The following is a 26526-nucleotide window of genomic DNA, read 5'->3' as shown; positions in this document are numbered from 1 at the left end:
AGCTTTGGGTTCTTTAATCTCTTAAAGTCATGCGTGCTGTAGGTACAATAGACAGATCCAAAAGGCTACTTAACCCAATTGGCTTCAACTCAAACAAGTCCTCTGAATTGATCATGTTCACCGGCAACACATCGTATTAGCTTTGTAATAAACTCTCAAGTCCAGTGAAACAAGACTCCCTTGTATGTTTGTGAACTCTCTGTCAATCATTAATGTTTTACACACGTTTGATAAAAATTGTTTCCAGTTAAAGATACGACTGCTAGAACATAAAATGTATGAATGTATAAATTACTTCGTGTAACTGTGTTAGTATGTCATCTTTCCTATGACACAACTAGAGTACACCTTCTTCTGCTTGTTCAGATCTTAATTTATGTCTTTAACATCTTACCATTTTCTCGGTGGAAGTTCCATAATCTGTATTAAATTTATTCTTAGGTGTTTGGAGCTGTTATCAAAAGGAAAACGCTCAAATTGGCTCAAATTTTGTGTGTTTGCGTCACATCTAAGTCAGCAACAAAGAACTCTGATGAATTCTAAGATCGGTTCTTTGTTCAGATCTCTTGACATTTTCTTGTTTTTCTTTCTATGTTTCAGACTCCAAGGCAATTGTACTGCTTTTAGTTAATTCCAAATTTTCTTCCAAAAGTAATGTGACTGCGGTTGCTCACAGCTACAATCCTTGTACTAGGAAAGTGAAAACAGAGGGATCGGGGAGTCAGGGAAGAAACAAAAATACAAGGGAATCCTAAGCACCATGGTGAGTTTGGGCTTAGCAGAGATCCTGTTTCCAAAATAACAAAAGCAGAGAAAGATAGGATGCCATTAAGAAATCAGAGAGGACATTACAAATTCCCAGAGACATTGAAAGTGAGAGCACAAGCTACCAGAACTTTTGGGAAATAGCCAAGGGCACATGCCTAGGTGGGAGAAAACACGATTAGAGTAGCCAGGAAACTAGAGCGCAGAGGCAGGAGACTTCAGCGGTGTGGCTACCTAAAGTTTCCTGGGGAACCCAGAGACAGCTTGCATGAGAGGTCACGCAGTTAGAGTGCAGTGACGCCCCAAGTCACTCGTGCTCTTGATGTATTCCCGTTTACATAAGTGGCCCCAAAACCACCTCATTGGCTCACCAACATAAATCTGGACAGAATTCGTCCTTCTGTTCCTGCCCTTTCTATTTGGAATAAATGGGCCTTTCTCTTTAGGAATAGCCACACAAGAATACTAAAAACTAACTCTTAATTCTCCTCTAAGAAGTTTTCTAATGCTTAACTTCTAGACCTGGAAGAGCAGAATCCAATAACTTCGAAGATTCTGTCTTAAAACCTGAATATAGGTTTTGAACACATTTTGAAGGTTAAGATAACAAGACCTTCTCAGAGTTTATGCATGAAGTGTGAGAAAATAAAATTCAAAGCTTAAAAAAATCTGGACGTTAAAAATGGCAGAATTCAGACATTGGTGGCGTATGCCTTTAATCCCAGCACTCGGGAGGGAGGCAGAGGCAGAGGCAGGAGGATCTGAGTTCAAGACCAGCCTGGTCTACAGAGCAAGTTCCAGGACAGGCTTCAATGCTACACAGAGAAACCCTGCCTCAAACAAACAAAGAAACAAACAAACGAACGAACACACAAACAAAAAAAGCTGGCAGAATGTAGTCTACACATACCATGACTGGAAAAATCCTGCAGATGGTAGGAAATGCAAGGGAGGTTGGTTTGAAAAACATTAAGTTTCAGCTATCTCTTGGGTGAAAACAGAGCTGTGGAATATGTTATCTGGCTTCCTGTCTAGAGTGTTTAAGGGAAATCTGTAGAGAAACTCTGTCTGGAAAAAAAAAAACAAAAAACAAACAAACAAAAAACATGTCTTTGTGGGACTTCAGTCAGATCCAGCCAACTTGCCCAGTTCACCTGAGAGGGAGAGTGTGGATTGAGATAAAGAAAAAGACAGAGACATAGGATAGAGTCAGGAGGGCAACCCGTGAATACTGGATGCCCCAGGTTTATTCTTCAATATTCTTAAATACCCCAACCAAAAAAGGGGAGCATGGCAAAAACTTCTTTATCGAGTACAAGGAACAAACAGACTTTGCTCCTTAATTCTCCAAACATTTGGTAACCACACCTTAGACTCAATTTCTCTCTATCTGGCTTTGGGGGTCAAGAATAATCACACCTTAGACCAAGTCTGTTGGTATTTAGATAAGACATCCACTGCTAATATCAAACATCTACAGTAGCCATTCCTTGGACTTTTAGGTCTTAATGACTTAACCTTGGAAGACTAAGGACAGTTTGAACTCTGAACTTAAGTCAAGATAAAGAGGAGCTATTTCTGTGAGCCCCAACACTCAACCTTCCTAAGCTGCAACCCTTTACTACAGTTCCTCATGTTGTGGTGATCCCAACCACAAAATTATTTTGTTGCTACCTCTTACCTGTAGTTTTGCTGCTGCTAAGAATCGTAATATAAATATTTGATATGCAGGATATCAGATATGCAACCTCCAAAGGGGTCAACACCTTTTAGGGTGTAGCAAAAGTAGTCACAAGAAGTTGGAAACTTTGTGTTAAAAGTACCCAAGTGTGGTAAGTAGTAAGATGTTTTTTTCTCTTTTTTGGGGGAGCCCACCATTCAGCTCCCAAATGAATCACACACAGAGGCTTATTCTTAGTTATGAGTGCTAAGCCTCAGCTTGGCTTGTTTCTATCCAGCTTTTCTTAAATTAATCTGACTACCTTTTGCCTCTGGACTTTCCCTGTTCTCTTACTTGTGTAAACCTCACTCTTACTCAGTAGATAGCTGTGTAGGTGGATGGCTGGGTGAATGGCCCCCCGATGTCCTCCTCTCCTGTTCTCTTACTCTCTCTTCTATTTATATTCTCTGTTTGCCAGCCCTGCCTATCCTTGCTCCTGCCTCGCTATTGGCCATTCAGCTCCTTATTAGACCATCAGATGTTTTAGACAGGCACAGAATAACAGCTTTACAGAGTTCAACAAATGCAGGATAGATAAAAGTCACACACCTTAAGATAATATTCTACCACACCCATGTATTCCGGGGCACTTTGGGGACAATGTGGAAACATAGTACAGTGGAAACTCCCTGGAGCAACAAGCATGACCCCAGCAAAGACCCCTAGTAATGGGGGATACAGAGTCTGAACTGGCCATCTTCTGTAACCAGGCAAGGCTTCTAGTGGTGGGACATCAACCAAGCCACAAAGCGTTCTACCTACTCTTTGTCCTGCCTGCAACATGTGCTGAGGTAACAATGGTGCAGAATTTGTGGGAGTGGCCAACCAATGACTTGTCTATCTTGAGGGAGCCCACTGCAGGAACCAAGAGTTGGATAGCCCAGAGACCTAGGATAAAACCAAACAGGACTGGAAAAGAAAGTTAATGAAACAATTCCTAATGATATTCTGCCAACCTCATAGATCAGTGATTGCCTAGTCCAATTGTCATCAGAGAGGCTTCATCCAGCAACTGATGGGAGCAGATCCAGAGACCCTCAGCCAAGCATTAGGCAGAGCTCAAGGAATTCAGCAGAAGACAGGAGGTAGGATTATAGGAGCCAGAGGGATCAAAGACATCACAAGAACATGTGCCACAGAATCAAATAAACTCACAGGGGCTCATAGAAACTGAAGTGACAGTTAGTAGAGATGATGTGTGCACATAGTTTACAGGAAAGCTGTGGAGGGGTTAAATTTCTATTTAGCTGAGGGCTTACATGGACATCCTCAGTCAACACACTCTGAAATTTCCCTCTCCCAAAGGAAAGCAGACCTTTGTAAAACTGCACTTTGTGCAAACAGTTCTAACAACATGGGCATTCTTCTCTAGTGTAAAACAATGAAAATTAAGGTTGCCAGCTGTCACCTAGGGTCTAGTTTGAAAACTGACACTGTAACACATAGCAGGATGCTATCGTGACTGTCATCCCCCAGCCATTCTATCTGCACGACTGAAGTAATTACTAGCAATAGAAATGTACACTGCCAGGATATAGATTTAATCATGAGAATTACCCATATCATATAAGGAAGTATTTATTTAACTGCCTTGGTGCTCAGGTGAGACTTTGAACTTGGGCATTTGTTGGGGCTGCTGAGATTTGAGAGTTTTCTTTAAAATGGACTAAACGAACTTGTATTGCTAGATCGATAGGAACCTTTGGGAGCCAGGCACAGAATGTTATAGTTTTAATCTTAACTGTCCTCCTCTAATGGATCAAGTGATTGAAACATGAGGGCTTTAACCTCCTTGTAGATCAGTCCACTAGTGAATTTATAATTTGATGATATCATTGGGAAATAGAAATGAGGAGGAAAAGCTCATTGTCACTATAAGGAAGAGGTTGGTTAACATTAGACGTATGGAGTTTGGTGGAGTGATATTTCAACCCATTCATATCAAGTTAGCATGATTTGCATTTTCTTCCCCTTCATATTTCATTTAGGATCTTTGAGCTACTCTTTTCCAGATATTAATAAAATAAAACTAGTCTGGTGGCACAGGGTGAGGCAGGAAATTCCTGAGCTCAAAAACTGACTGAGCAACATAGTAAGATCTTGTCTCAAAATGTAGGGCTGTTTTGTTAAGCCTGTGGGGTATGTAATAATCTTCCATGGTAGAATATTTTCCTAACATGTTCAAGGGCTTAGATCCAATCTATATATGTTGCTGTAAACTATAGTCATCATTCTATTGATATGCCAGAACTTACTTAATCCTTATCTGTGTATGGCTAAACAAACTTCTCTCTCTCTCTCTCTCTCTCTCTCTCTCTCTCTCTCTCTCTCTCTCTCTCTCTCCCTCTCCCTCTCCCTCTCCCTCTCCCTCTCCTCTCTCTCTCTCTCTCTCTCTCTCTCTCTCTCTCTCTCTCTCTCTCTCTCTCTCTCTCTCTCTCTCTCTCTCTCTGTGTGAGTGTGGTGATCAACATCTTATTCATTCATTGCCTGATGGACATCTAGGCTGAATTCATCATTGTTACTAACAGGGCTGCATGTATCAACCCAATGTACTGACTTTATTTCCTTTGTATAGATGAAAGAGGTTATGGGTAGATCATATAAAAATTCTATTTAATCCGGGTGGTGGTGGCACATGCCTTTAATGCCAGCACTTGGAAGGCAGAGGCAGGTGGATCTGTGAGTTTGAGACTAGCAGGTTCCAGGACAGCCAGGGCTGCACAGAGAAACCTGGTCTCAAGAACTGATTTATACTCTCATCAACAGTGTATGAGAGTTTTTTTTTCTGTGTCCCCATCAGTGTATGAGAGTTTTTGTTTGTTTGTTTGTTTTTTGCTTATTTTAGTTTCTTGTTATAACAGCCATTCTAGGGTGAAATGTTATCTGATTGTAGTTTTGAATTTCAAGACATGCTCGAAGCCATAGTAACTAAAGCAGCACTGTATTACCCTGAAAAAAATGACACCAAAGGAAAAAATTACAGAGCAAACCCTTCGAATCATTAGGAGAGGGACCATTTTTTAGACAAGTCCTCAAAGTGCAGAGCATAGAAACCAAAATACACAAATGGAATTAAGCATAATTAAGACTTTTTTTTATGAGGCAGTGGTGGTGCACACCTTTAATTCCAGAACTCGAGAGGCAGAGGCAGGTGGACCTTTGTGAGTTTGAGACCAGCCTGGTCTACAAGAGCTAGTTCCAGGACAACCCCCAAAGCCACAGAGAAACCCTGTCTGGAACAACCAAAAAAACCAACTTATTTTTACTATTTTGATAAGGTTAATATGTATGATTTTATTAATTATTAAAAATTTTGAAATTATAATATAGTTTCAACATTTCTTCCTCCTTTTCTCTCCCAAGCCCTCTCATATACCCCTCCTTGCTCTTTTTCAACTCCATCCTTCTTTTTTCGTTGTCATTACGTGAATATATTTATATGTATAATATATATATACATATACATAATGCATATGAATACATACATATTCATAAATGCAACCTGCTCAGTCTATATAATGTTAATCATAATATATTTTCAGGGCTGACCATTTGATATTGGATAACCAATCAGTAAGCTCTTCCCTGGAAAGACTATGTCTCCCACTCTCAGCAATCCTTACTTGCCTGTAGATATTTGTATAGGGTTTGTTTGCAGCAAAGGGAATGACAGGATTAAAAAAAAAACAGCCGACAGGTTAGGAGAAAATCATTGGCAATCACCTATTCATGCAGGTTCTCTTTGTCAACTTGATTTGAATTATTTATTTATTTACTTTATGTATGAGTGCTCTATCTGCATGTACAACTTTATGCCATATCCTGCTATAGATGGTTGTGAGCCACCATGTGGTTGTTGGGAATCAAACTCAGGACTTCTGGAAGAACAACCAGTGCTTTTAACCACTGAGCCATCTCTCCAGCCTGGATTTTTGTTTTAAAGGAACAAAACTCCAAGGGATTTCTGAAGCACACCTCGGCGTGTGTCACGTTGGAATTTATAGAGGTGGTTAGATCAAGAGAGCTCCTTTGATTATCCTTATATTAATCCTTTGATTTCATGTCATAGTTGGAGGGCAGAGGAAAGTAGGAGCGTGATCTGTTTGTAGGAGCTGAGAATGAGTCCTTGAACTGTATCTTGCCCTAGATCCTTCTGTTTGATCTCTAGCACAATATAATCAGGCATAGTAGCTCATACCTACAATCCCGGCACTCAGCAAACAGAAGTTCAAGATCATCATTGGCCACAGAACAAAGGCAAAAGACTCTGGGCTACATGAGACCCTACCTCAAAAATTTTTTTAAATAAAATAATAAAGGCAGAAATAGCCAAGTTTCTTGTGATGTCTCCCTTTCCTTTCTCCTTTAACACACAAAGTCTTTCCTTATTGCAACTCAGAGTACTCACAAAAGCCTTTGGTCTGAGCTCACCCTTTAATCTGGGTACATGGCTGGAAACAGTGTGGCATTTGAGGTGGTAGTGACTGATAGCCATAGTCATAACCAAACTTCTTAACAAAGTTTTCCAACTCAGGGTAAAGTACAGGGTGCACCCTGGCCAAATCCCAGACTTGCTTGAGGAGTCGTCAGATTGCCTATGGACAGGACGCCCCCTCCCATAATTCATGAATACTTATGTATACCAGCTCCAGCCTGCTCTTGAGACAAACACAGAAAAACAGCACACATTGGTCAATTGTTTTTGTTTTTTTTTTGGTTTTTTTTTTGTCCCTCAATTCTCCACATGAGTCCAGAAATCAGAGCCTTTTGTCCTCATAATGACCACACAAATTGCACTGATCTGGGCATGTTACGAGTTTGATTGGTTCTCTATGATGCATGCAGATATCAAAGTCTCACCGTGTAGTCTACAAATACATACAAATGCCCATCAACTGAAACAAATGTAAAAAGAAATAGGTGATTAACTGTCATAGCTGCATTTACTGTGGCTATTTCATTGCTTGATATTTAGGAAGTCGATTTTAAGGACTTAGACTATATCATGATTTGTTTACTCTTCAGTTCGGACATGTGTTTGTCATATGAATCAAAGCAGCCTTAAACTCACCCCCATTTACTGCTTAGCCTCCTGAGTGCTAAAATGCCCAACAGTCACTGTTCTCAAGACTATCTGTTTCTTTCATTTTAAGGAATTGAATAGCATCCTTCCACTCGAACTATCGATTCTCAGTATATGAGTTAGCTTATTGGGGCTAACCTTGCTGTATTTACATCTCTGACTTGACAACTGATACAAAGAAAGCCATAGGAAATACCACTATTTTCTCATGAACTATATATAGTCTATTTCTTGGGTTGTACTTATAACCCATTTTTCTCTTTCTCTTTAACAAGGTGGAAGTGAGAAATTTTATTACCTAATGGACTGCCAACTATTATTTCAAAGTCAATGTTTACATCCAGTTTCTATATCTTTTTTGGGGGGTGGTTCAAGACTGGGTTTCTCTGTGGCTTTGGAGGCTGTCCTGGAATTATCTCTTGTAGACCAGGCTGGTCTTGAACTCTCAGTTTCTATATTTTGATGGGCATTCTAATGTTCATAACACATTCATTTGATTTTCTAAGCAGAGGACCTCAAATGTAAACATTCTGAAGAAAACCTATCTTTTGAGGGGGTGACATCACCAAGACAGATGTCATGGGAGTTGAATAATCTAAGGGATGACCAAGAAGGAAAAGTCATCAAATGAAAATCAAGTAAGACTACACTTGGCACATGAGTAAGGCCAGCCTTGAAATATGATCTAGGAGAAGCTTGAACTTAATATCATCAAGTCAAAGCCCCTATCATTTAGACTATGGGGGACTTCCTGATCATCTCAGACTCGGTCACTCCATGAGGAATTCTGGAAAATCTCCAGACTGATATTGGAATTGACCTTGGAATCTGTTGTGGCTTATATGTAACTAATTCAGTTCAAGACTGTTAATTTGCCGACTATCAAAGAGACCTAAATATGAAATTTCAGGACATAAAATACAAGAAAAGAGTTATAGTAGGGTATGTATGTGTGTGGGGGAATCCATATTACTTTTCTTATAGTATGAGCAAGAATATGAAAACACTCTCTTGAAAGTGTCAGGAGGGATTACAAATGCTGTGTCTTTACCCAAGCATGGAAATCTGTTGAACTAAAACTTTGCTTCTGACTGTACTTTACCTACTTTCTGTAGAGAGCAAAGGGAATACATGATTTACCCCAAAAGACTTTTAAGGAAATCCTCCAAATTTTACCACCCAGTTAGGCCAGATTAAAAGTGAGGGAGTAGGTACTGCTCTCTTTTTAATACTAAAGATAAATTCACAAAAGAAAGCATGTTAAAACTGGTGTTTGTGACCAGGCTACAAATTTACATATTCTAAGTAGTAATCTTTTATAGCATCAGCAACATTTATTGAAATATTCTCCCAAATAATTTCTATGTTCATTCTTTACACGATATACTTTACAAATACTTCCACCATTTGTGTATGTGTGTGTTTCACTTTGGTTTGGATTTTTGAAATGGGTTCCATTGTAGCTCAGCTGGCTACTTACAAAGTCCAAGCTAGTATCAAACTTTCAACCCATCCTGCCTCGGCCTCTTGATGACTAGGACTATGGTTGTGTGCCACCATAGCCAGCCCATTCCTTGTTGTTTTTTGGTGTGTATTGAGACAGGCTCTCCTGTAGCTCCCAGGCTGGCCTTGCACCTGCCATACAGTTGAGGATGACTTTTTAACTCTCAAGCTTCCTGTCTCTGCCTTCCAAGTGCTAGGAATACAGGTGAGTGTCACCAAGCCTTGACCTCCCATTCTTCATGCCTGTGAAATTCTTCATGCCTGTCCTCCATACTTCATGAATGCCTTTTCTATATGGGGAACACAAAAATATTCCTTATTACCTTTGAAAAATATTATAGTTTCTTCTGCTGAGTAGTTGTGTAATTGTACTATAACTCATTAATTAGTATGTGAAACATTTATCTAAATATACACCTACCATTTTCAATTGAATATCAAATATATAGTATGTTTCTGGTGGTTTGGGGTGCCCACTAGGGAAGACTACTCAGACATAGTCTATAGACAACTGAAAGTCTTTATCCCAGGTGGCTGGGACTACACTCAGATATTCAGGACCCAAGTGTAGTGTTGAACATTTAGAGCAAGGGGCTTTTAAAGACAAAAATTACATCCAGTTCTTTCGCTTGGCAGCTTCATGGGGTAGGCTTCACACAAGCAAGTAGTTTAACAGAAGCTGAGTTAGCTGGGTCATCTTGACCTAGGACTCCTAGAACCGAGTTGGGTAATTTTCCACGGGTCCTTGACTGCTGCCTCCTTTAATTGTCCTTCCCCGCTCTACTTCTTATATCCAATTAACCCTAAGGTAGCTATAGTGTCCCACCGTCTTTCTGAAGCAGAGCTGTAATGAAGAGATTTCTATGTCCTGTCAGAGAGACTCCACTCTTAGAATTTCCACCCCGTGAAGGTGAAATGAACAGGACTAAACAGCGCATGGATACAAGGCAGTGGTACAGGAAGAACAAATTTAGGCCTAGAAGGCCAAGAGGCAGAAAGGGCTCCCTCATCGCCCACAGGCTCGTACTCTAGCCTGGCTTGTTTAGGATCATCTCTAGCTGCCTGTGGTTAAAGTTGGTGGACTTGGCAGTCCTGCATCTTCACACTTCTCCACGGCTTGCAGAGGATAAGATAGTGAAGGATACATTGCCTGGTTGTTCCAAGGAGCAATGTTAAAGGAAATAAGGGAAAGAGACAGTGAAAGCGAGAAAGATTTCCCATGTCCTTAAGAAATAGGCGACATTACAATGTTTGGTGGGAAGAGATTCCTAACCCACATCCCCCGGTTCTTCTCCACTCCTATTGTTTCCCATCAATGGGTTCCTCTGACATCTACAGCAAAACCCCTCTCGTGGAAGTTACAGACTTCTAGATCAAATCGCATACATTCCATTCTTACACATGACTCATCCTCTCCCAAAGTCCCCTTCTGTGCTCTTTCCTCCAAGGACTCACCTCCCATGAGCCGTGGAGATCCACTGTTTGAAACAACAGTTTTCCACATTTTTCTCATGGGAATAACCGATCTCCAGGATGGAATAGAATCATTCATTTTAAAGATGTCCCAGAAGCCATGTTACCACATTTAGCCATACTGTCAAGTCCTTCAGAGTCTGGACCATGAAAACTTCCTAAATAAGCAGGACATTATTAGATGCTTTGCATTTAGAGTGACAAAGGGCTGCTCTTTAGAGGTTGGCACTCTCTAATCTTTTCTATACACTTAGAAAATTATTTTCTCCCAAGTCCTGATGGTGTCTTTCATGATTTGTTATATTTCCCTATAGAAAAATGCCCTATTTTTTTGTAAAACCAGTAATTATATGAACTAGATATCTGTCAATAATGGATTATTTTCATAAATTGAGCAAAAGCATTTCCTTATCCCTGTGGATATGGCATATGATTATGTAAGGGCAAGCACAGGAAACAAACTTTTTTTTTCAGGGTTAACGTGGGTATTAGAAAGCCAGAGTAGCTCTCAAGTTTTACCAACCATGAATCTTGAATTGCCACAAGACCCTATTTTATACCAATAGCAAATGACAGCCCTAAACTAAATATACATGATGTAGAGATAAGGGATGGAGAAAATATTTCTGAAGCCAATGGTACTCCATGCCTTTAAAGTAATCATTGCCTGGATTTTCCAGTTATGTAATATAATAGTCTCCATTGCATAAGCTAGCTTAAGTTGTTTTGCATAGTTTTATTGCAAGAATTCTGCATACCACTGTTACTAATGACTAAGTGCCATCTACAAAACTCCACCATGAAGCTATCAAGAGAGAATACTCACCAAATCTCCAAGGGCTGGTAGTAGAAGAACCAGGTGTTCTAGTTGGCTTTCTGTTGCTGTGATGAACACAGTGACTGAAAACACCTGGAGAAGAAAGGGTTTATTTAATGTCTTCCAGATCACAAGCCATCATGGAGGGCAGTCAGGGCAGGGATGTAAGCAGAAACTGAAGCAGAGAACAGGGAGGAATGCTGCTTACAGGGTCACTCCCTTCCTCACTCATGAGCTGTCTTTCTTACACAGGCCAGGACCACCTGCGGAGGGTGGCACTTCGCATAGCTGTGATAGGCCCTCTCACATCAATCCATGGTCAAGATAATTTCTCAATGACACCGCCTCAGGCAAAGCTGATTAGAACAATCCCCCAACTGAGACTCCCTCTGAGTGATGTCAAGTTGACAGCTAAAACTAACAAGGACATCCATCCTTGTGTGTTACAGGCATGTCCTTTTGTTTTTTATTTCTTTTCCCCCATTCAGTTATTGTCAGTTTATCCGCTGAACATGGAATAGAATATTTCACAGAAAAGGTTGTTTGTTCTAAGAATAATGCTAAGTTTACAAAATAACACTCAAGGTTTGTCTGAATCACTTATTCATTCAAACACACAGGGAAGGACTAGTGTTCATTCAGCATATGTAACTGAAGGTTGTAAGAAAAGCTTTTTGGAGCATGTTAGCATGTGCTAGACATAGCTGAATATACTTTAGCTATGCCTTTGTGAACAAAAACTCCAGAAAAGAAACTATCTGCAAAGACTGATTAATTAGAACTTCAGTGCTGTGGGGAGAGGAGAATATTGCAGGTCCAAAGGCTAATTATCTTACCTTGGCTTAACCCTTTGGAACAGTCGTATAGCCCCAAATAAACACACAGAGACTTATATTGGTTATAAACTGTTTGGCTGATGGCCTAGGCTTCTTGCTGGCTAGCTCTCTCTTAATTATTAACCCATAACTATTAATCTATTTATTTCTACATGGCCTTACCTTACCGGAGAATGCTTGGTGTCATATCTTCCCAGCAGCTACTGGCATCTCTCTGTGTCGTCTCCCTAGAATTCTCCTCTCCTGGTAGCGCTGCCTATACTTCCTGCCTGGCTACTGGCCAATCAGTGTTTTATTCATCAACCAATAAGAGAAACATATACAGAAGAACATCCCCCATCACTTGTCCACCTCTGTGTCAGAACTAACATCTTCTGACCAACAGATAAAATCCTTTGGGGGATATACCGACTAAGCAGACTACTAGCTTCTATCAATCCAAAAGCTAAGAGTGTCATCAATAGCGTCTTAGGCCTATAGAAAACTTCCCCCATCTCACTGTACCCTCCTCTCTGATGTATCCATCAATGTATTGTAAATGTGCCTTGATTATGACTTTCTTTTTCTGTAAGAACATAAAAGCTTCATGAAACTGCTGCTTCCATGTTGGAACATGGAATTTGGGGTAACCTAAATCTATGTCCCTAGGCCATGGTTATTCAAAATGACTCCAGAATAAGCTATCTCTTCTTTTCTTTTCTTTTTCTTTTTTTTTGGTTTTTCGAGACAGGGTTTCTCTGTAGCTTTGGAGGCTGTCCTGGAACTCACTTTGTAGACCAGGCTGGCCTCGAACTCACAGAGATCCGCCTCCCGAGTGCTGGGATTAAAGGCATGCGCCACCAACACCCGGCCTCTTATTTTCTTTAAGATCAGAGCTTTGATTTTCTTTTTTGATTTCAGAGACAGGGTTTCTCTGTATAGCCCTAGCTGTCCTGGAACTATCTCTTGTAGACCAGGCTGGCATCAAACTCACCTGTCTCTGTCTCCCGAGTGCTGGGATTAAAGGTGTGTACCCACCTGGCTAGAGCTACAATTTTCAGTACCCTCTAGCCTGCATGTAACAGACTTTCATATACTATCTTGCTGTGTGAACTCTGTTCCCACAGAAGTTTATCTCCCTGGGAGGACTGCCTCCACCTGCCTAAGAAATGCCTCAGGCAAGATGCTTCCTCTTTTCTGAGCTGTGCAGCTTAGTGTGTTCAAAGGCATTGTGTGAATAGCCCCCATCATCCCTGAGACCTTCTGTCTTCTGAGCATGCTGGTGATGGTGATGAGAAATGTTCTGTTTTTCACTGCTTCTCTCTCTGAGTTAACTAGAATAAAAGCTTCACAGAATGCCAGCGAAGGCATGCTGAAGCAGCACAACTACTGTCTCCTGGTTCTGTTGAATTTCAAATTCTACTTCATTTCCTAGGCAATGATCACTGTTGGGTCTTGGTTGAGCTCAGTCTGACTCTATATATCATGATAAACCACACTGCTTTGACCTGAAACTCAGAAGAGTATATTTACATGGAAGTCCTGAATTTTGACTCTCCTGTGATAACAAAGACATCATCTTTATCAGGTTTTGATCCTAGCTTGAATATAGGAATGTATAAGAATAAAAGTTGTAATAGCCGGGCGTTGGTGGCGCACGCCTTTAATCCCAGCACTCGGGAGGCAGAGGCGGGCGGATCTCCATGAGTTCAAGACCAGCCTGGTCTACAGAGCGAGTTCCAGGACAGCCTCCAAAACAATACAGAGAAACCCTGTCTTGAAACCCCCCCCAAAAGTTGTAAATAAGTGATGATGTCTGAAACAGGTATTGATCTAAACACACGTTGTCACCTCATTTCGGTGACATTAACTATGTCCACAAGCATTCCATGTGAAAAATACCTTTGAAGTGTAGGATAGATCCTCTCTTTTCATGGCCATCTGTAATCTTATTTCTAGTGGCCTGTTCTTCTTCCTTTTCTATTTGGTACAAATAAGCAGAATCAAAATGCCAGAGCCCAACATCTATAGTTATTTTGGTAGCCTTGATAACTTCATTCTTAAGGAAGCTAAAGGAACACCAAAAATAGTATTTCAAACAGATACTTCAAACTAAGCAATGGCTGTCCAATTAATCAGCTTCTCCTGTCTCAGGGTTGCTGTGTGTGTGTGTGTGTGTGTGTGTGTGTGTGTGTGTGTGTGTGTGTGTGAGTTCTTTTCAGTTCTCGTGGATCTGTTCCAATCAGCTCTAGAGGTGGGCCTCCCCCAAGCATGCTCAGTCCAGAGTGATCACTGCACTGGAAGTCCTAAGAACATGTCTCCTGATTCAGTGATTTGATCAAAGGACTCGCAGGTCTTTTGGGGGCAGTATAGAAATGGAGGCAGCATAGGAAAACTTATGGGGATGGGACACAGGAAGAAAAAGGAGCCTCTCCCCTAGAGTCTGGCTAAAGCCTCTTACCAGCTGTTAATCAAGAATTCCAGCACAGCCAGCAATATGTGCTGTGATGGGCTGTAATATTATGCCGCTCCTTTCATATTCAGACATATCGTGTTAAAATAGCAACGAACTTGGCTTAGGTCCTGGTATGTATATCACCTTGGGCAGGACATTGCATCTTTTCCCAGACATTTTCTAGGCATCGCAAACAAGGCTGCTAATTTTTTGCTTTTGTTTTTGTTTTTTCGAGACAGGGTTTCTCTGCATTGTTTTGGAGGCTGTCCTGGAACTAGCTCTTGTAGACCAGGCTGGTCTCGAACTCACAGAGATCCACCTACCTCTGCTTCCCCAGTGCTGGGATTAAAGGTGTGTGCCACCACCACCTGGTTGTGTCTTTAACCGTTGAGTCTTTAAAAAAAAATCAAGAAGATACCAGAAAATGGAAAGATCTCCCATGCTCTTGGATAAGTAGTATCAACATAGTAAAAATGGCAATCTTGCCAAAAGCAATCTACAAATTCAATGCAATCCCCATCAAAATACTAGCAGAATTCTTCACAGACCTTCAAAGAATAATACTCAACTTTATATGGAAAAGCAAAAGACACAGGATAGCCGAAAGAACCCTGATGATGGCAATAACGCTATCTGAAAAAGAGGTCTAATATTTTTATTAAATATACTTACAAGATGAACAGGGATAGAAGCTCTGGGAACATGGCTCGCTTCCAAGAGTGAGAGGTTTTCCTTTTACTTTCCTTAACTATCTCACCTGTACCCATCACCTGCCCCGTCCCTTTGGACATGGACAGTATTGTGGGTTCACCCCTACAGAACCCTGTACAATAAAGGGACTTCTGTAGGCATCACCATCCCTGACTTCAAGTTCTATTATAGAGCTATAGTCCTGAAAACTGTTAGGTATTGGCACAAAAATAGACAAGTAGACCAATGGAATCCAATTGAAATCTCTGATATTAACCCACACACCTATGAACGACTGATCTTTGACAAAGAAGCTAAAATTATACAATGGAAAAAGAAAACATTTTCAGCAAGTGGTGCTGGCATAACTGGATATTGGCACGTAGAAGACTGCAGATAGATCCATATCTATTGCCATGCACAAAACTTAAGTCCAAATGGATCAAAGACCTCAACATAAATGCTGCCACACTGAATCTCTTAGAAGAGAAAGTGTGAAGTACCCATGAACGAATTGGTACAGGAGACTGTTTCTTGAACATAATACCAATAGCACAGATACTGACATTGACAATAAATGGAACCTCCTGAAACTAAGAAGTTTCTGTAAGGCAAAGGACACAGTCAATAAGACAAAACATCAGCCCACATCTGACAGAGGGCTGATTTCCAAAATATACAAAGAGCTCAAAGCTAGTCACCAAATAATCCAGTTAAAATGTGGGGTACAGAACTAAACAGAGAATTCTCAATAGAGGAATCTAAAATGGCTGAAAGACACTTAAGGAATTGCTCAACATCCTTAGCCATCAGGGAAATACAAATCAAAACAACTCTGAGATATCATCTTACACCTGTCAGAATGGCTAAAATAAAAAACACCAATGACAGTTTATGCTGGAGAGGATAAGGAGAAAGGGGAACACTCCTCCATTGCTGGTGGGAGTGCAAACTTGTACAGCCACTTTGGAAATCAGTATGGTGGTTCCTCAGGAAAATGGGAATCAGTCTACCACAAGACCCAGCAATTCCACTCTTAGGCATATACTCAAAAGATGCACATTCATACAGCAAGGACATCTTTTCCACTATGTTCATTGCAGCATTATTTGTAATAGCCAGAACCTGGAAACACCCTAGATGTCCCTCAACTGAAGAATGAATAAAGAAAATGTGGTACATTTACACAATGGAGTGCTTATTACTTAGCAGAAAAAAATCAATGGGATCTTGAAATCCACAGGCAAATGGAACTAGAAGAACCCATCCTGAGTGAGGTAACCCAGTAACAAAAAGACAAACATGGTATGTACTCACTCATGTATCAATTTTAGACATAGAGCAAAGGATTATCAGCCTACAATCCACACTGCCAGAGAAGCTAGGAAACAAGGAGGACCCTAAGAGAGACAGACATACGTGGTCCCCCGGAGAAGGGGAAAGGGACAAGATCCCCTGAGCTAATTGGGAGCATGGAAGGAGGGGAGAGGGAGTTAGGAGAAAGAGAAGGGGAGAAGAAGAGGGAAGAGGAAGACATGAGGGAGCAGGAAGATTGAGTCAGGGAAAGAATAGGAGAGCAAGAGAAGAGATTCCATAATAGAGGGAGCTATTATAGTTTTAAAGATAAATCTGGCAATAGGGAAATGTCCAGAGGTCTACAAGGATGACCCCAACTAAGAATCTAAGCAATAGTGGAGAGGCTACCTAAAATGCCCTCCCCCCCAAAATAAGATTGATGACTACCTTATATGCTATCCTAGAGCCTTCATCCAGTAACTGATGGAAGCAAAGGCAGACACCCACAACTAAACACTGAGCTGAACTCCTGGAATCCAGCAACAGAGAGGGAGGACTGATGAGCAAAGGGGTCAAGACCATGCTGGAGAAACCCACAGAAAAGCTGACCTGAACAAGGAGGAGTTCATGGATCCCAGACTGATAGCTGGGAAACTAGCATAGGACTGATCCAGATCCCCTGAATGTGGGTGTTAGGTGGGGGGCTTGGGCAGTCTATGGGGCTGCTGGCAGTGGACCCAGTTTTCATCCCTAGTGTATGAACTGGCTTTTTGGAGCCCATTCCCTATGGAGGGATACTCTCTCAGCCTAGATACAGTGGGGAGGGCCTCAGTCCTGCCCCAAATGATGTGAAGGCTTTAATGATTCTCCATGGGAGGCCTCACCCTTCCTGAGGAGTTGTGGATAGGGGGTGGGATGGGGAGATGGTGGTCAGAGTGGGAAGACAAGAAGAGGGAACTGGGATTGGTATGCAAAATAAGATTGCTCTAATTTAAATTAAAAAACAACTTAAAAAAGATTGTTTCTAATTTAAATAAAAATTTATGAAGAAAATTTCAGAATTTTTTCAATGAAATTACAAAGGCTAGATAATTTCTTATTGCCCCCCCTTCCCCCCCCTTTTTTTCTTTTCAGTTTTTCAAGACAGGGTTTCTCTGTGGCTTTGGAGGCTGTCCTGGAGCTAGCTCTTGTAGACCAGGCTGGTCTCGAACTCACAGAGATCTGCCTGCCTCTGCCTCCCGAGTGCTGGGATTAAAGATGTGCACCACCACTGCCTGGCTCCCCTACCTTTCTAATGTAATTATTTTCAACTCTATAAGGCCTACAAAGGTCATTCTGCAATTATATCTACATCAATGAGTACAAGTGGCCAATGACATTTGATGGCAGTGTGTTGCATTCTGACCTGAGACTCTTTCATGTAGAATAAATTCTAAGAGGACAATGAAATCATTGTAGTTGTACACGTACGAAAGAACCAACTGCTCATAAAAAATAATCACACTTTGAATTCAACTTCAGAATGCTGCTCGGAGAAATGTCACTTTACTCAGAAAGTCCAAACCTTAGAGTCATGGTCAAAGAGACCTCTGTTGATTCAGCTCTTTCAAGGCTTTGCTCTCACACTCTGTGAAAAGCCTGTCTCATGCATGACTTGCATAAGCAGGAACTAAAAGAAGAATCATCTTGTTTTGCTGGGTGATGCTCCATGGTACATTTTCATCCTTGGTTTTATGATGAAGTGTGCTTAGCAGTCACTCCCAATTTATCTTTTGCATTAGCTTGTTGTTAATGGAGTCTAACCGCTAAGATATGGTAGAACTTGACCACTATTTTTTTAATGTATCTGCACAGCTTAGCATAACAGAAATAGCTTGAAACAGACTGATACAATGTCATCTATTCATTTGACCCACACATGTATCTGTACAATTCACAGAAATGATTCCGTACCTCAGTAACACCTAAGTCCAGTCTCCTGCACACATGTCAGGTGACTCACTACTATCAGTAACTCCAGTCCCATAGGGTACCACAGCATCCTCTGTCCTTGAGGCAGAATGCCTATACCCACACACAGGCACCTATACACGCACATATTGACATTAAAATAAACCTTTAGGAAATACCTGCAATAATATTAATTTAGTTCAATGTGTTGTATTTAATACAAATAAAAGGAATAATAGTGCTGTGACTCACTAAAAAAGTTACATGACCCCCAAATGTCACATGTAAAGCTCTATTTACATAAATGTTTGTCCTGGTCCTATTGTGAGAGAAAACATTCTTAGGAGTAAAGCATACATCACCTCTACTCTATATAATTGTTTACCCTTGTATCCAGTGTGGCATATGGCATCTTTTTCACCATCATTACCTTCATTTAAAAATGTGATGAGAAAAATTCCATGTTTAGATATGGTTTTATATGTATAATTTACATGTATGTTTCATAGTTTTAAGAAAAATGTCTTGTGAAGAATATAATCAAAATGAGTTTGTTTTCAATGCCACATGGATCTTATTAATCTTACCAACAAAGAAGATAATAAGAATGAAGATGAATTATGAATTTTTCTTATTTTTTATTATTTGTGTGTGTGGCATAGTGTGTCTATGTGTGTAGTGTATGTGTGGTATAGTGTATATGTGGTGTAGTGTGTGTACGTGTTTAGTGTGTGATGTAGTGTATGTATGTATGTTTAGTGTGTGCTATTTGTATGTGTGTGTGCGTGTGTTGTACATCTGGCAGTCCTTGGGAGACCCGTGAGAGTCAGTTCTCTCCTTCCACCATGGGGATCAATCGAACTCCAGTCATCAAAGATCCTACACAATTTTCCAGGAATTATTTTCTCTAATGTAATCAGTCTAATGTCCTTTTGAGGGGGCAGTTTTCCATTTAAGACATTATTCTATCTTATGTGTGTGACTGTTTTGCCTACATGTATGTCTATGTATCACTTGTCTGCTGCCTCCAGACACAAGCAGACGATGTTGGATACTCTGCAACTGGAGTTACAGTGTGAACCATTGTGTAGGTGCTGGGAGGGACTTGAACCCACTTCCTCTGCAAGAGTAGCTAGCCAGTGCTCTTAATCACTGAGCCATCCCTCCAGTTCCAACCGTTTCCCCCTTGGCACTCTTGAGCCCTGTCCTCCTCTAGACTGTGAGGACCCCTACACATTTACTGAGACTGGCTGTTGTGGAGTCTTTGTCTCTTTCAAGCTACATATGCTATGAATAAAAACTCCCTCAAAAGAGGTCAAGATGTCTCTGTGATCGTGTCTTCTGCAGAAGAAAACTGTGACTCAAGCTTTAGGTGTTAGCCCTTGCCACTCGCTGAGTAATCTGACAAGTCAGAATGGAATCGTTTTCCCATGAGAAACATATTTCCCTGTTGCAGTCTTCTTAATTCAAATGTCCTGAGCAGAAACATGGAGTGAGGATTTAGCATTGTTTTTTAAAATGTAGTTCACCCATAAAACAGAGTTGTGTTTTTCCTTTTAGGTAAATGTTTCTAAAAGAACAGTAGGAAAAACACATCCTATTTCAGCACAGGTCTGGAATTTGTGTGTGGCGCTCATCCCCTGCTCCTCAGAGGAACACAATAGACTCACCATTTTTCATAAACCACATCTCCAGTAAATTCTACCACAGATATTTTACCTGGACCATAATTCCTTGAATCACAGAAATAATCCATGTCACTAATCCCTTTGCGATCAGACTCAAAGCACCGCAGTGACACTGATAGCTGCTTTCCATTTTCACCAAACAGGCTGAAACTGAAGGACAAACAGAGCCTGGGATAAACAGGACTGTCCATATGGTAAGTCCCCAAGGAACGGTAAGAAGACCACCTTCTCTATTACACTTGGGTAGTTCTAATCTGGAGACCCCATGAGTCTGGGTCAAACAGGAGCAAATCTCCTGTCGGTGATGACACATGCGATTGAGGGGAGCATTCTCAGAGGTCATACTGGTGCAGCCACCCTTATCCAGGTGGTGTGGAATGGTCTCGTGAATATAATCACTGCAACTGCTCAGGTTTCAATGGAGTCAAAGTTGTTCAACCCACAGAGGGCATTTGTTTTGTTTTGTTTTTGTCTTTTTTTTTTCATGAATGGGTAGGGAATGGGGGACGGATCTGAGGGGACTGGTAAATCTGAGCACAGCATGAACAAAATTCTCAAAGAACTGATTAAAAAAAAAAGAAATATAAGGTTCAAAAAGAGTAAATAGGAAAAAAAAAACAAAGAAAACAAAAAGAGATAAAACGTGAATGCAGGTGTCCACAGAGTCAAAGAGGGAGTCGGATGTGCTGGAGCTGGAGTTGCAGACCCCTGCGAGGTGTCAGTGAGGATGCTGGGAAGCAAGCTGCAAGAGCAGTGCACACTCTTAATCCCTGAGCTGCAAGCTGCAAGAGCAGTGCACACTCTTAATCCCTGAGCCTCCTCCAGTACCCACCCTCCGTTTCTCATCGCATGCTTCTTGCTCTGTTTGTAGACTACTTCTTGCAGTAGACTTACATACTCAAAGCACTTGCATGTAAACTTAGCCCAATTTTTCCTAGGTTATTAGAAAACAATGCCTGGAAAACAAAAGATAATCAACAAAGTTTTACTTGAAAAACAAAACAAAAGAATGCACACCACTGCCAAATAGTAAAACCATCCAAACATGCTTTGATGATAACATAAATAAGTTAATAAGTTTTTTTTAAAGACAGGGTTTCTCTATGTAACTTGCTTTGTAGACCTGGAGCTTGCTTTGTAGACCAGGCTGGCATAGTGGTATCTTGTTTATACTCTAACAGATAAAGCTTGCCTGATGATCAGAGGGCAGAGCTGGAGCCACTAGTTGACCATAGAGGTCTGGAGGTCTGTACAGACAGACAGGAAGTGAGATGACTGTGAAAAGAGAGGAAGTGATAATAGAGAGGAGACCAGAGCTCAGTCTCTTTTTGGCTAGGAAGTTGTCAAGACAAGATGTGGCTACGGCTTGTTCCTTCTTTTCTCTGATCTTCCAGTATTTTCCCCTGTATCTGACTCTGGGCTTTTATTAAGACCTATTAGAACTCATGTTACAGGCTGGTCTTGAACTCATAGAGATCTACTTACCTCAGTGCTAGGGTTAAAGATGTACGCCACAATTTCTTAAAAATCAGAACTTGTTCCAGGGTTCTTGAATAATTTTTAATAACTTGAACAAAATACATTTAAAATGTGTATTTTAATCCATGTGTTGAAACAATTTTAATCTTGTAAGTAAAAATACAGACATGAAATTACATAAAAATCAATGAAACTACATCAGATAAACTATCCTTTTATTTTATAAATTCTCTGTAATTTGTCTGTTATTTTTAGTCATCAAGAGAAGCAAATGTCCTCATTTGTGATTTGTAGATCTGTGACATTAGACAAGTACCTGGAGGCAGGACCACTGCTTCTCAACCACCCCACCAAATACAGATTCACACCATCTGGAGGGAGGGAAGTCTCCATCATGTTTAGCAACTCATGCTCAAGAGTCTTCCCAATGTGGATAGTAAGGATGGATGGTCTCCCACACTGAAGGAGAAGAAATGCTTATTCACTAGTCACACTTCGGAAAGACAAAATGAGGAGCAGTCATGATTTGAGAACCCCCAAAAATTCAATGAACCCTGTCTTACTAAATGCAATGAGACACATCAATAACTAAGTGTGGGGATCACAGAACCTGGCCGGAAACCCACTCCTCCATCAGCCTGGGAGCAGGCAGCTGCGAGACAATGCTTACTAAAAACAATCTAATGTCATAAGTTCCTGATAAGGGCTTAATAAGGGCTCACTCACTAAAACATCCTAACTTTAATCTTCCCGATGGCTAGCTATTTCTTTCTGCTCCCTACTGTTCCCGATTCTGGTGCCAGAGATTTAACCACCAAGCAGGAGGAAAGAGGAGAGGTGTGTAAGAGGTCTGTTGGAGATTTGTGCGTGTATGATGGCAAAAGTTTTTCTGGAGGGAAGCGTTTTTTCTTGGGAAGTCCTCCTAAGCCGATTTGGGGAGCATAAAGTTTTTTTTTTTAATACATCTTTAGGATGGAGTTTCTTTTTCCTTTTTTTTTATTTATTTTTCAGTTTAAATTTAGATAAGAAACAAGGTTGCTTCACAAGTCAGTTCCAGGTCCCTCTCCCTTTCCCTCCCCTCCTCCCGTGCCCTCCCCCAACCCCCCCATTATCCCCTCATTTCCCCAGGGAGGGTGAGGCCCTCCATGGGGGTGTCCATAGTCTGTCATTTCATATAGGGCAGGGCCTAGACCCTTCCCCAAGAGTTCAGGGTGAGAGTGCACCTCACATTGTTCTATGGGAGTCCAAAGTCCATGTGTATACTCGGGATGGGTACTGATCTGCTTGTGCCCAAGGCTCAATAGATTCCCTAGGCCTCTTCACTGACACCCAGATTCAGGGGGTCTTGATCAGTCCCATGCTGGATTCCCAGGCTGATGCCTGGGATTCAAGAGTTAACCTTTGTCAGGTCAGCTGTTTCTGGGGGTTAAACCAGCCCAGTCTTAATCCCTTTGGTCATCAGTCCTCCCTCTCTGTTACTGGCTTTCTTGAGTTCAGCTCAGTACTTAACCGAGGGAGTCTGCCTCTTCTTTGATCAGCCACTAAATGAAGTTTCTGTTTCCCAGACTCTCTGGCCATGGGATTGTAGGCTGGCACTCCCCAGATCTATGTCTAAAATCCATATATGAGAGAGTACATGCCATGTTTCTCTTTTTGTGACTGGGTTACCTCACTCAGGATGGTTTCTTCTAGTGTCATCCATTTGCCTGCGAATCTCAGGATTCCATTGGTTTTTTCTGCTGAATAGTACTCCGTTGTGTAAATGTACCACATTTTCTCTATCCACTCTTCAGGTGAGGGACATCTAGGTTGCTTCCAAGTTCTGGCTATTACAAATAAAGCTGCTATGAACATAGTGGAACAGACATCTTTGTTGTATGAATGGGCATCTTTTGGATATATGCCTAAAAGTGGAGTTGCTGGGTCTTGTGGTAGGTTTATTCCCATTTTTCTGAGGAATCTCCATACTGATTTCCAAAGTGGCTGAACCAGTTGGCACTCCCACCAGCAATGGAGGAGTGTCCCCCTTTCACCACATCCTCTCCAGCATAAATTGTCATTGGTGTTTTTGATTTTAGCCATTCTGACAGGAGTGAGATGGTATCTCAGAGTTGTTTTGATTTGCATTTCCCAGCCATTTTAGACTCCTCTATTGAAAACTCTCTATTTAGTTCTGCAGCCCACTTTTTAATTGGGTCCTTTGATGTTTTAGAGACTTGTTTCTTGAGTTCTTTGTAAATTTTGGAGATCAACCCCCTGTCAGATGTGGGATTAGTGAATATTTTTTCCCATTCTGTGGGCTGCCTTTTTGTCTTGCTGACTATGTCCTTTGCCTTACAGAAGCTTCTCAGTTTCAGGAGGTCCCATTTATTAATTGTTGATCTCACTGTCTATGCTACTGGTGTTATGTTCAGGAAGCTGTCTCCTGTACCAATTCGTTCAAGGGTACCACCCACTTTCTCTTCTAAGAGGTTCAGTGTGGCTGGATTTATGTTGAGGTCTTTGATCCATTTGGACTTAAGTTTTGTGCATGGCGATAAACATGGATCGATCCGCATTCTTCTACATGCCAGCCTCCAGTTATGCCAGCACCATTTGTTGAAGATGCTTTCTTTATTCCATTGTATATTTTTAGCTTCTTTGTCAAAGATCAGATGTTTGTTCGTGTGTGGGTTAATATCCAGGTTTTCAATTCGATTCCATTGGTCTACTTGTCTATTTTTGTGCCAATACCAAGCTGTTTTCAGGACTATAGCTCTATTATAGAGCTTGAGGTCAGGGATGGTGATGCCTCTGGACATTGCCTTGTTGAACAGGGTTGTTTTGGCTATCCTGGGTCTTTTGTTTTTCCATACAAAATTGATTATTGTTCTTTCAAGGTCTGTGAAGGGGGACCAGTCGGTTGTGTTAAGAAAACTTTATGCTCGGATTTTAATGTACAGATTCAATGCAATCCCCATTAAAATCTGAGCATAAAGTTTTCTTAACACAACTGACTGGTCTCTGTGTCATCTATCCCGACGCCCTTGCCACATTCTCGGATACAGGCTGTGTAGCAGGCGCGACAACTAAGGTTGTAAGTCAACAGCTTTCATTATTTTCTTTTTAAATTTTTGTTATTATTGTGTGTGTTCTCCTACCTCTAGGGTCCATTTGAGGTGTCTGCCGACATGCGGGATAAAGATCCCATGTGTGTGTGTGTAGTCACTAAGTGATGGATAGAAAACCAGATGAAGTCGATCAACAAGATGCAGACTATCGCTTGCAGTGCTAAGAACAGGAAGACTATAAAAGTGGTTTTGAGAAACCGTAAGAAAATTAGAGGTTGGACTTGACGGTGAGAAGAGGAACTATTTGGAGGTCATGGGATGTCTTTCCTCATGAACCTGAAGTTTCATATGTCAGATGGGAATCAGACATTCAGAGACGGAAGAAGTGATACTGAACACAATGCAAATGCTGGCTGCTCCATTAAAGAGCCTTCCCCTGCAATTGCCGAGCTTCTCATGAAACGCCATGTTCAATAGTTCTTTTAAAATACAATTTATGCTTGCTTAATAAAATTAAGTTGTATTTCCCCTGCATTTACAGTATATTCAGGAGGTGCTAAATAAAACTCAGTATTCCTGATTCTGAAAAAGGCTTTTGTACAATTGCCTTCCTTCTAGTGAGCACAAGGTGGCGCTCTTCTCTAGACTAAAAGCTTCCTCAAAAGACATGGCCAAGGCTTGAAAAAGTTGACAACAAAGGAATTTTCATCCATTCAATTTCTGTATGTCATAAAAGGCTTCTAGGTTTTCATTTTAAAGAAGGAAGGGTGGAGGAGAGGATTAGGAAAAGAGGAAGGAAGGAAGGAAGGAAGGAAGGAAGGAAGGAAGGGTGTCACCAATATGGCTCAGTGTGTAAAAGCCCTTACCACAAGCTTGGTGACCTGAGTTCAAGCTCCAGAAGCCATGTAAAGGTAGTTTTCACATACACACTGTGACATGAGCCTCCCCCATACACACTGTGACATGAGCCTCCCCCATACACACTGTGACATGAGCCTCCCCCATACACTGTGACATGAGCCTCCCCCATACACACTGTGACATGAGCCTCCCCCATACACTGTGACATGAGCCTCCCCCATACACTGTATTCACTACTGCTACACACACACACACACACACACACACACACACCAAATGCACTTTTAAAAAGGAAGAAGGAAGGAATGAAGAAAGGAAGGAAAGAATGAAGAAAGAAAGAAAGAAAGAAAGAAGGAAGGAAAGAAAGAAAGAAAGAAAGAAAGAAAGAAAGAAAGAAAGAAAGAAAGAAAGAAAGAAAGAAAGAAAGAAAGAAAGAAAGAAGAACCATAAGCCATAGTGACATTTGAGAAGCCGGTCCCACACAATGTGCTTATGCTGTTATGTGAGAGGAAATTAACTTATTACGATGAGTTCCACTGACAGTGGATTTAATCGTACTTCTACTCTAAATTTTTTGTAATAAAAAAGATTTTCTCCTAGGCTGTTAATGTCTTCTTGATTTTCATGTAAGTCCACTGTAAACAATCAAAAGTGCAATTTGGATATGTCCACGGTCTACTTGTCACTGGTCCTTTCCTGGCTCCTACCAAAGTCATCTGCTAAGAAATCAGGCAGGCCTTGTCCCAAGAAGGGCTCCTACAGCTGTTCTGCCCAAGCTTGACAGTCAGAATCCCGTAAAAAGGAGCAGGGCGAGGCAGGGTGCCCATCTTCACCTTGGCACCAAATCTCGTTTTCCAGGCAAGCTTTATACACATTGAGTG

The 26526-nt window shown here is 41.1% G+C and overlaps 1 long non-coding RNA gene across 1 annotated transcript; it reads left to right on the top strand.

Annotated features, from left to right (window-relative positions):
* Positions 1–3424: 3424 nt before the first annotated feature.
* On the top strand, positions 3425–25590 carry LOC121142632. Its single transcript, XR_005879659.1, has 3 exons — positions 3425–3570; positions 20399–20449; positions 24881–25590. It is a non-coding gene; the product is annotated as an uncharacterized LOC121142632 (long non-coding RNA).
* Positions 25591–26526: the final 936 nt, after the last annotated feature.

This window comes from Mesocricetus auratus, unplaced genomic scaffold (assembly GCF_017639785.1).
Source record: "Mesocricetus auratus isolate SY011 unplaced genomic scaffold, BCM_Maur_2.0 Super-Scaffold_100010, whole genome shotgun sequence".
Lineage (NCBI taxonomy): Eukaryota > Metazoa > Chordata > Mammalia > Rodentia > Cricetidae > Mesocricetus > Mesocricetus auratus.
This window is presented reverse-complemented; position numbering and strand designations above follow the sequence as displayed.